This window comes from Cariama cristata, unplaced genomic scaffold (assembly GCF_000690535.1).
Source record: "Cariama cristata isolate BGI_N322 unplaced genomic scaffold, ASM69053v1 scaffold34864, whole genome shotgun sequence".
Lineage (NCBI taxonomy): Eukaryota > Metazoa > Chordata > Aves > Cariamiformes > Cariamidae > Cariama > Cariama cristata.
This window is the reverse complement of record NW_009614230.1, coordinates 25,094-33,987: the sequence shown is the minus strand read 5'-3', so window position 1 is coordinate 33,987 and position 8,894 is coordinate 25,094. Positions and strand designations below refer to the sequence as shown.

Sequence of the window (8,894 nt, the reverse complement as noted above, 5' to 3'; positions counted from 1 at the left end):
TAAAATGTTGGTCTCGTAGGTTTGTGCTGCTGACTGTAGAGGAGTTGGAAATGTCTGTCTTTCTCCTGAAGCTTCTTCTTGAACTGGAGCAGAAGTGAATTGTTCAAGCTCTAGAATGAAGAACCCAGTCGCTGGATTTATTTTCTTAGCGCTGCTCTTCCTTTTTTCCTCACTCTCTCTCATCTCCTCCATCCATGCCACCTGACACAAAAACCCAGAACATAACCCAAACCCATAAATAGTCTTTATCCTTTTTGGGATCATCCTGGCTACTCAGCTCCAAGGTATAAAAAGTTCAAAACATACGTTTTTAAACTGGATTTCCTATTGTGTATTTTTGGGGTGTGCTTACCTGTCACAAGACTATGGAAAAAAGACAGGCAAACTCCAGCATTACATGAGCAAATTGATTTGTAAACATAACATAGTACTGTCAAGACAGTAAATTTATATTTAGAGAATCCTGGGTAAGAAGTTTTAAGTAAACCTACCTTCAACTGATCATCAAAAGACATCTCTTAAAACACAAGAGAAAAAATTAAAAATATTTATCCTTAAAATTTGGAAAGCAGACACGTGTTACCAGTAGATGAGCTATGTACTCTTGCCCTCTGGAACTTTGGAATATAAAAAGTAGAGGAAGGAGGAAAGCAGGATGAGGTATATTTTGATCTGATACTTTTGGGAAAACAGTGCACATTAAACCACAGCTCTTGACACTTTCTGGTACAATAAATGCAATAAAACAAAGAGCTTTTTTTTTTCTCCCCACTTGTTTTTATGAAGAAATCTATCAGTTAGAGTTGCATGTACATCTTCTACTCCTGCATATAAGTGTTTAATCTCTGTTTTCACAGGCATAGAATGTCAAGCAAACCAAGCATCAGCTACCTCCGAAGAGTGCACAGTTGCATGGGGCGTCTGCAATGTAAGGAAAATTGTTTTATTGTGGAGCTCATGTGTGGTGATGCTATCCCCTTTTTTCATGACTCAGGACAAAATGAGTTCTATAAAGTGTTTCAGATAATCCACCAGAAAAAAGAATATTAAACACCATATATTTAGTAGAATGTAGAAAGGAAAGAGAAGAAAAAAGAAGTGAAAGTTGGAGAGGTGTAATACAGAAGACACAGAAGAGAAGGGAGGAAGACAGGCCTTTACCCCCCCCCTTTTTTTTTTTCTTTTTTTTTTTTAAAGAATAATAGGTCTTTTATTCTGAGGTTGATTTTCCTGATCAAGGTTCTACCTCGGAGCTATGCTTTTTTTTTTCCCGATAACAGGATTACTTGGATGTCAGTATGCTTGATTTGTCTTTGCACAGGCTGATTCAAGGAGTCAATATGGGGTAACTGGGTGATTTGCTTCCTGTTTTGGAGGAAGATCAAATCAGTTCTAGTGTATAATGTCCAGATCTTCAATTTGTTGCCATATGCATTCCTTCGTATGTGGTCCCGGTAGCATGTGAGCTCAAACTTGCATACCTCTTGCCTAGCCTAGGCCTGAGTTGGAGGATAAAATTTTCCATAATGGATTAATTCCCTGTTCCTCAGTCCCATCCTCAGTATGCTGTGGGATCAAGTTACAGTGTGATAATGCTGGAACAGGATTATAAGTGTTGCAATTCTGTTTGTAGAGAACAAGAGCAACTCTTTTAACCACATCAGAATATTCTAATGTGAAAAGTATGGTTTTGTGTGCAAGAGTTACCACAAGAGGAACCCTGTTTTTAAGTAGCTGTGTGGCATATGGAAAAGGGTGTCCTTATTAAACAAGTAATAGAGATTTTTTTTTTTCTAATTTTGCAAGTTCCTTTTTAATTCAGGCTTTGGTTTGTCCAGAAGACTGACAGAAAGCTTCAGCATGTATACATACATATCATCCCTGCTACTCACTGTGAAATCCTCTTTCTTGTCCTTCTGATTATGATTTTATTGGCCTCTGCTCTGCCAGTTTTAGCAGCTGCTAAACTCTGTGTTCTCTCCTTCATCAGAAGTCAGTCGGTTGCCACTGCATGCACTGTGAAACGGGCTCCCTGCTGCCGTTTCACTGATGTTCCCTTCCTCTCTGAAAATGTGGACCGACTCCTTGGTCTTTACCAGTGCGCTGGCTGATTAGTCCTCCCTACCTTTGTCTGCAAACACTTGCTACTCTCGTCTTGCCGTGATGCTTTCAGTGGTAGTTTTCGCATGGAGATACATTCATGTGTTCTGAAATGATGTGATCCGAACTTTCTCTTCCAGCATGCTTTCCACTTCCACTGCATCTCTCGCTGGCTCAAAACTCGCCAAGTATGTCCGCTGGACAACAGGGAATGGGAGTTCCAAAAGTAAGTATCCTGTACAGATTTCCAGATGAAAAATCCAATTGTCCTTCTGTTAATAGAAATGATTGATGTCCGATATGTGGGTAATCTCTCTCATTTGTGGGTCTGAGGGCATACTTGCTGTTGGGAAAGTTTTTTTCTCCACCTTGCTGTATAAGGACCTTTCCTTAGTCACCTGGTGCTGAATGAGCTCTGAAGGAAACCCAAACAGCTGTGGCGTAAGTGGGAGTTGTTAAAAAGTAGTGATTTCAATTGACGTTCTCGCTAAAGAGTGGAGAGCAGAAGAGAAATGGAATTCACTGAAAGTGGAGCCTCAGGTGAATACTATACTGCCGCATGAGCAATTTGGGTTTAGAAAATGACCTGAATTTAGCTGCTTTTGTTCCAGAGCATTTCTGGTGAGGTGCCAGGCATCTTAGTGCATCCCTCTGTATCTTGGTGATTTGTTTTATAACCTTAATAGGCTCAGAGATTAATACAGCTGATTTCCTAGCATCTGGAAATCAAACACCCATGTAGCCATTGCTACAACCTTGGCCCATTTATTCCTAAGTTTTGTATTCTTTGGTTTGCTTTGTGTTTTTCAAAGGTCTGTTGTTAGAATAATACTAGGAGATTCATGGATGGGTTTTTGAGGGACAATTGTATTTTGAGAGGTAATTGTACACTGAGAGCAATTAGGAAGTTTGCTTGTCACTTGCTTCGTTCTGCACCATTTATCTATTAATCTTTTTTTAACTGTGGATTTTCCCTCTCCCCACCCCCTTTAAAAAAAAATAAATTAATTCTAACCAGAGTCCAGATTAAAACAAAGCAAAACAGATAGTATCACTGTTTTGGATTGTCTTTGGGATCTGCTTCACAATCAGTTGGGCAAATCACGATTGACATGACAACCTGAGTACCATAGTTTTGATATTAAGATGTTTTAATGAACACCTAATGAAAACTGAGCTCACGTTGCCTGGCTGGTGACTTAATATTGCATGGGCAGCATGATGAGAAATGGAGGCATGAATGAATATCTTCTTATGGGTGCTCAGAATTACGTCTGGGGCTATGACAAGCTTTGGCCTTGTTCTCATGGCCAGGGTATATTTGAAGTGGGATTCAGGGCACAAGATGATGATATTGAGGGTTTCTTGCATATGATCTTGTAGATTGCTCAGGCTCTCTTCTAACCAGTATCTGGATAGACTTTTAGGGGAAGAGAAATGTGGAGAAATTCCTAAGGTTTCCATAACACAGCGTTTCACCACCATCTGGTTTACATGTTAATTACATTGTGGTCGAATGAAAATAAATCTGCCCAAATCTGCACTGGTATGAAACATAATTTTAAAAAAAGCATTAACATATTATGTATTTGCAGGTATGGACACTAGAGAGATGGTCACCACGCTTCTGTTACGTCGTCAGCCTCAGTTGCTCTTGTCACTATGGGTTTGTTTTAGCAACTTGAATAATCAGTAATGTATATGATTCCTCTTTAATCTTAATTTCTCCCTGTTGTATACCATTGAATAAAATCTTGCTGGAGCTTCCTGTCGAAATTTTCTGTCTTGTGTTCAGGAGCGGGCAGTCAGTGAATGAAGGAGGATAATTATCTGCAGAGCGGGCACTTAAGCTAGGCAACTCTTAAGCTGGGCAGCTCTTGTCGCTATGCCCCGTTTTTGACTGTGAGTTGGTTTTACTCCCACACAATTGAGAACTACGCCTCTGGCTCAGTCCGGTCGGCATTAAGCTCCATTGCGTAGATTGCGTAGTGCAATGGGTGCAGGACTCGGCCTGGCTAAGTGTAATTTATGCAAATAGTATTTCATGTGGACCTGTGTTCTTGCAGCTGAGTTGAAACGATGATCTATACGATTAGGGGGTGTGTCATTATTAGAAACTACTCTCTCTTGCTTCTGCTCTTGAGTTTGACTAGACCAGCTCCCCTGCGGAGGAAGATTTCACTAACTGTTCCTGGTTCCACCTGTTTAGCTTGGGGGACTTTAACGGAATTTTAGTTTTTAGCAGTGCTCATAAAGTACGTTCATGTGTCAGGTGAAAGTCAGGAAATTCACATGCTAGGTTGGCTGGAAAGCTAAAAGTAAGCAGTATATGAACAAACTAATTCTACTGGTATTTTCCCAGTTCAAGCCAAGCTGTAGCTCTTACTGGCCAAAAAATTCTTACTCTGAACACCAAATAATGTTTTGTTTGGTGACTGCTGTGCCAAATGGCCTGGTATCCTCCTCACAGCATCAGATTTTGGCCCGTATGTCAATAGCCTCAGCAGATGCCGGGAATTCGAACAAGGTCCAAGAAATTCTTCCTGCTGCAAGAGGCTGTGTCCCTTCACGACAGCAGCGGTAGATCCAGTAAATTCCCTTCGTTGGCTGTTCACGATGCCACCTTTGGATCAACACTTTTTTACTAGTTATTAAGGAGGAGAAATTTGATAGCTGATGTTAAATGTTAGTGTGCTATAGGGATAGGGAATAAAGATGGGCATTGACAGAACCAAAACTTGCAGGTTTTTCAGTAATTGCTGGGGCTTTCTTTAATCTGCAGCAAGCAAATGTCAGGATTATTTTATCAGCTGGTGTCAGTGCTCTGAAATGATACGGTTCGCTGTTTCCCACCCTGAAGAAGAAAAGAGGAACAACTAGAATTGGGGGAGTTTATAGCTAGACAGTTTATTTACCAGGTTTAATTGGTAGAAAGCTCATCCTGACTTTGCAAGGTAGTTTTGGTGATGGAGGCAGGAAGGGAACAGAAAAGGAGGGGGAAGATGAGCTCAACAGTGGTCGGAGCATTTATCCAGGCAGTGGGATATCCAGGTTAAACCCCATTCCCTGAAATTTGAATTCCCATTTAATGTCTTTTCCTCAGCTGTCCCTGTTTATGATTGTCCATTTTGTTTGCAGTGTTTGGTTTTTGAGGACCTGGAACCCAGATGCTCACTGATCAGGGAATTTATTTCATGGAGAACTTTTTTGGGTCCAGCTACATCATTCTGGTTCGTCTCCCTTTAGTCTGTGCGTATTGCCCTGAGCGTATTTTTTTGGCTGGGGACAGACACATCAGTGCAGGCATTTCCCTCTCCTTTGTGGCTTCATGTGCATTTGCTTGAGGCTGTGCCTGCAAGAAAACGGGGGGGTGTGTATTTATTACTTTTTTTAATGGATCCCTCCAAATGGCAGGCTGCAGGCAGTCTCCCCCCACACCCTTTGAACCTCTGTTCTGCTGCGGTGCCTACAGCATTAACTGTTAAATTTGATTTCAGATCGCTATTGTAGCCTCTGGCCCAAACCTGGTTCTCCCAAATGGAAAAATACAGACCGTAAAGCAGCAATTGCTTACAGACCCGGGAAAGAAAATCCTTTTTCAGCTGCTGCCCATCAAAATGGCCCCGCTGCCGCTTCCTCTACCGCAAAGGGCCCAAGTTCTGTGACCACCCCTGGCAGCTCCCTTTTCTGTAGCATTTTCCTAAGAGAGCAGCTCGGCGGCACAGGCAGCGCCAAGTGAAGGTAAGAGGGATCTATTTTATCCACAGGCACAAAGTGCCCCATTTCCCCGGGGTACGGCTGGCTGCTCGCTCAGGCTGGCATCGCTCTGTCCTGACTTTTACGGTTCGGCCTCCGTCTCCGCTGGACGTGGTGGTGGTGGGAGGGGGAAAGCCCATTCGTTCCGACTGCCTTTTTTTGCTGAAGCAACAATCATTTTCGGCTACAGCTTCCCCTTCTTGCTAAATACAGAGAGCTTTTTGAAGTGGGAGGAGGATTTGGACACATTTCTAAGCCTCCTGGGGGGAAGGTAGGTGTGCAGGGAGAAATGATGAACGTGTCAGTGCCGTTTCCCTGTCCTGTAAGTGGAGAATGTGTCTGAACTGTGGACCCGAAAATGAAATGAGGAGGAAATGACAGTTAAAACTGCAGAGAGTAGTGTATGCCGCAGCTGCCCGGCTTAGAGAAAACCAAATCCCTGATAGACCTGCTGTGGAGCAGAAGGCGATTTTGACATTTCTGATGCTTTCCACAAGTTTGTCAGCCGAGGCAAGCTGCATCGCTGAGCAGGCCCTGGCCGAGAGCGCTCCGGGCAGGGCAAAATCACCAGACAGCGGCTTCCTTCTCCTTTGGAAAGGAGGCAATGAGCTCCAGGTGCTGTGCCAAATCGGCTGTGCCTCGTGTGTCAAATCCCCCCCTGCTCTTGCATTAAAATGCCAGAATGGGGATGATGAGGGTGCCAAGATGGCAAGTTGGGCTGTGCCGAAGTAGGAGGGGATGGACAGGAGTTTCTCCATCAAAATCAAGCTACAGGCCCTACATTAAAAAAACGGCAGGCCATCAGGAGTCTGCTGGTTGAAAAATGTCCGTTGTCTGAGAGAAATGGCTGGAGCCTCAACCAGTTTGCCAGGCTTGTAGCCATGGAGTGAACTTCATGATTGTGTCCTCTTGCCTTAGTCAGAGAGGGAGGGAGTTATCTATGGAGATGCAGATGTTTGGGTTGGAACGAGGAAGCTTTGCAACTGCTTCAGGTGGCCCCATGCACGTACCCCTCGTCGAGGAGCCCCGGGAGCTGCTCCCACCGCTGTGTGGTCAGGGGCGACGGTGAAACCCCACCCGCACGTGGGAAAATACACCTCTGAGCAGGGAGGCAGGAGCAGCCGTCCACATCTGTGTGTGCGGACAAGCAAAGGTGCCAGCATCCATCGGCCCTCTCCCAGTAGCTCCTAACGAAGAAGCTAATTGCATCCTGAAGTGGTCTGGGACCACAAAATGCTCAGCAAAAGCTGATGTGAAGATGAGCCAAGCAGCACCGGTGCGCCAGCTGGAGCAATGCCAGCGCAGGCAGAGAGCTGAGCTTCCCGGAGGGGAGCACCCACCTGGGGAGATCGACACTGTTTCTGGAAAACTCCCTCCTCCAAAGGCATCAGGGCAGAGGACAGCAGCAGCACCGCTTCCCTGATGACACCACCGCCGGTTTCATTCCTTCAGCTAAAAAGGAGCGGCCGAGAAGAATGGGTGGGAAGACAACTCACAGAGGAGATGGGCAAAGGCAGAGACTTAGACCAAATCGCTGCCTGTGCTTGCCCAAGCAGCTGCTCCCAGCAGCAGGAAGGAGATGTCCCGGTGAGTGGGGACTGCCCTCGGTGGGGAGCGCGAGCTCTTCCCCTCGGCAGCGTGGGAATGCTCCCACATTGTTCTTGGGCAGCAGGAACGTGGTGCCGGCATGGGAGAGCAGAGAGGCACTTGCAAGGTGCAGAGCTGATGTCTGTGAGCGGTCCTCGACCATCCCGTTGCCAGTCCTTTCCCTGGCCTGCCATGAACCTCCGTGCTTCTGCCCTACGGCAGCTGCTTTGCCACCCAGCAAAGGGATGAGCCCCTCGGCAGTGAACGATGAGGCTTTGGGTGGGCTCAATGGGCACTGGCACCCCAGGTTGCTCACCCCAGCCCGGGTGAAAGCCACCACTGCCCAGAGACCCCAAGGCTACAGCTGGAGAGAAGGAGGAGGTGACGCTGCTGAGGGTATTTTCATACCGCAGGTTCCCTAGGGGGGTGGAGAGGAGGAGGAGGAGGAGGGGTGTGGAGAAGCATCCCTTGTCTCCCTGCTCTGCTTACCCTATTCTTCTCCCCACAAAACCTGTGGGAAGAGCGAGCTCTTGCCTGCTTTTCCTTTTCCCCCCAAGCTCACTCTGCCAATATTGCTGCTGGCTTTAGTCTGCTGTGGGGAAACAGGCCATGCCCCCCACCACACGCTCTATATGTTGCTTCGTTTTCTTCCCCAATGCAGCGGGTTTTGCAGCAAGCCTCTTATTGCTCACCACGGGGCATCTTGGGCACATGGATGGCTTCCGTGCACCCCTCGCCCCACTGCCATCCCCTCCCCGTTCCCTGCTGCCTGCTCCGATCTGCTCTCTGCTCTCCTCTTTCACTTTCCCGGCGATGATTTCTGGCTCACCTGGGCTGAAGTTGCATCCAGTCTCAGAAGTCAAGCTACAAGTTGCTGGAAGGTCTGCTTTGTCTCTTCATCACTTGACTCCTTCACAACAGGACATCGGCCTCACTTTTTTCAGCTGCTTTCCAGCCTCTCCCCATTGGACACAAAATCATCAAGGTTGGCAGGGCCCTCTGGAGATCACCCAGTCCAACCCCCTGCCAAAGCAGGGGCACCTACAGCAGTTGCACAGGATCGCGTCCAGGTGGGTTTTGAATATCTCCAGAGAAGGAGACTCCACAGCCTCTCTGGGCAGTCTGTGCCAGTGCTCTGCCACCCTCAAAGTACAGAAGTTCTTCGTCATATTAAGATGAAATTCCTGAGTTTCACTTTGTGTCCAGTGCCCCTTAACCTGTCACTGGGCACCACTGAAAAGAGTCCGGCCCCATCCTCCTGACACCCACCCTTAAGGTATTTGTAAGCATTGATGAGATCCCCTCTCAGTCTTCTCTTCTCCAGGCTGAACAGACCCAGCTCCCTCAGCCTTCCCTCCTCGGGGAGATGCTCCAGTCCCTTCACCGTCTTCGTTGCCCTCCACTGGACTCTCCCCAGTGGTTCCTGGTCTTTCTTGCACTGGAGAGGCCAG

General features: G+C 46.5%; 1 long non-coding RNA gene across 1 annotated transcript in view; it reads left to right on the top strand.

The window, feature by feature from the left end:
• Nucleotides 1–3,872, top strand: part of LOC104161033 — a 9,826-nt gene extending 5,954 nt beyond the window's left edge. Inside the window, exons 2-4 of the long non-coding RNA XR_696445.1 lie at nt 858–928; nt 2,241–2,326; nt 3,696–3,872. This is a non-coding gene — a long non-coding RNA (uncharacterized LOC104161033). The remainder of the gene's footprint in view (nt 1–857; nt 929–2,240; nt 2,327–3,695) is intronic.
• Nucleotides 3,873–8,894: the final 5,022 nt, after the last annotated feature.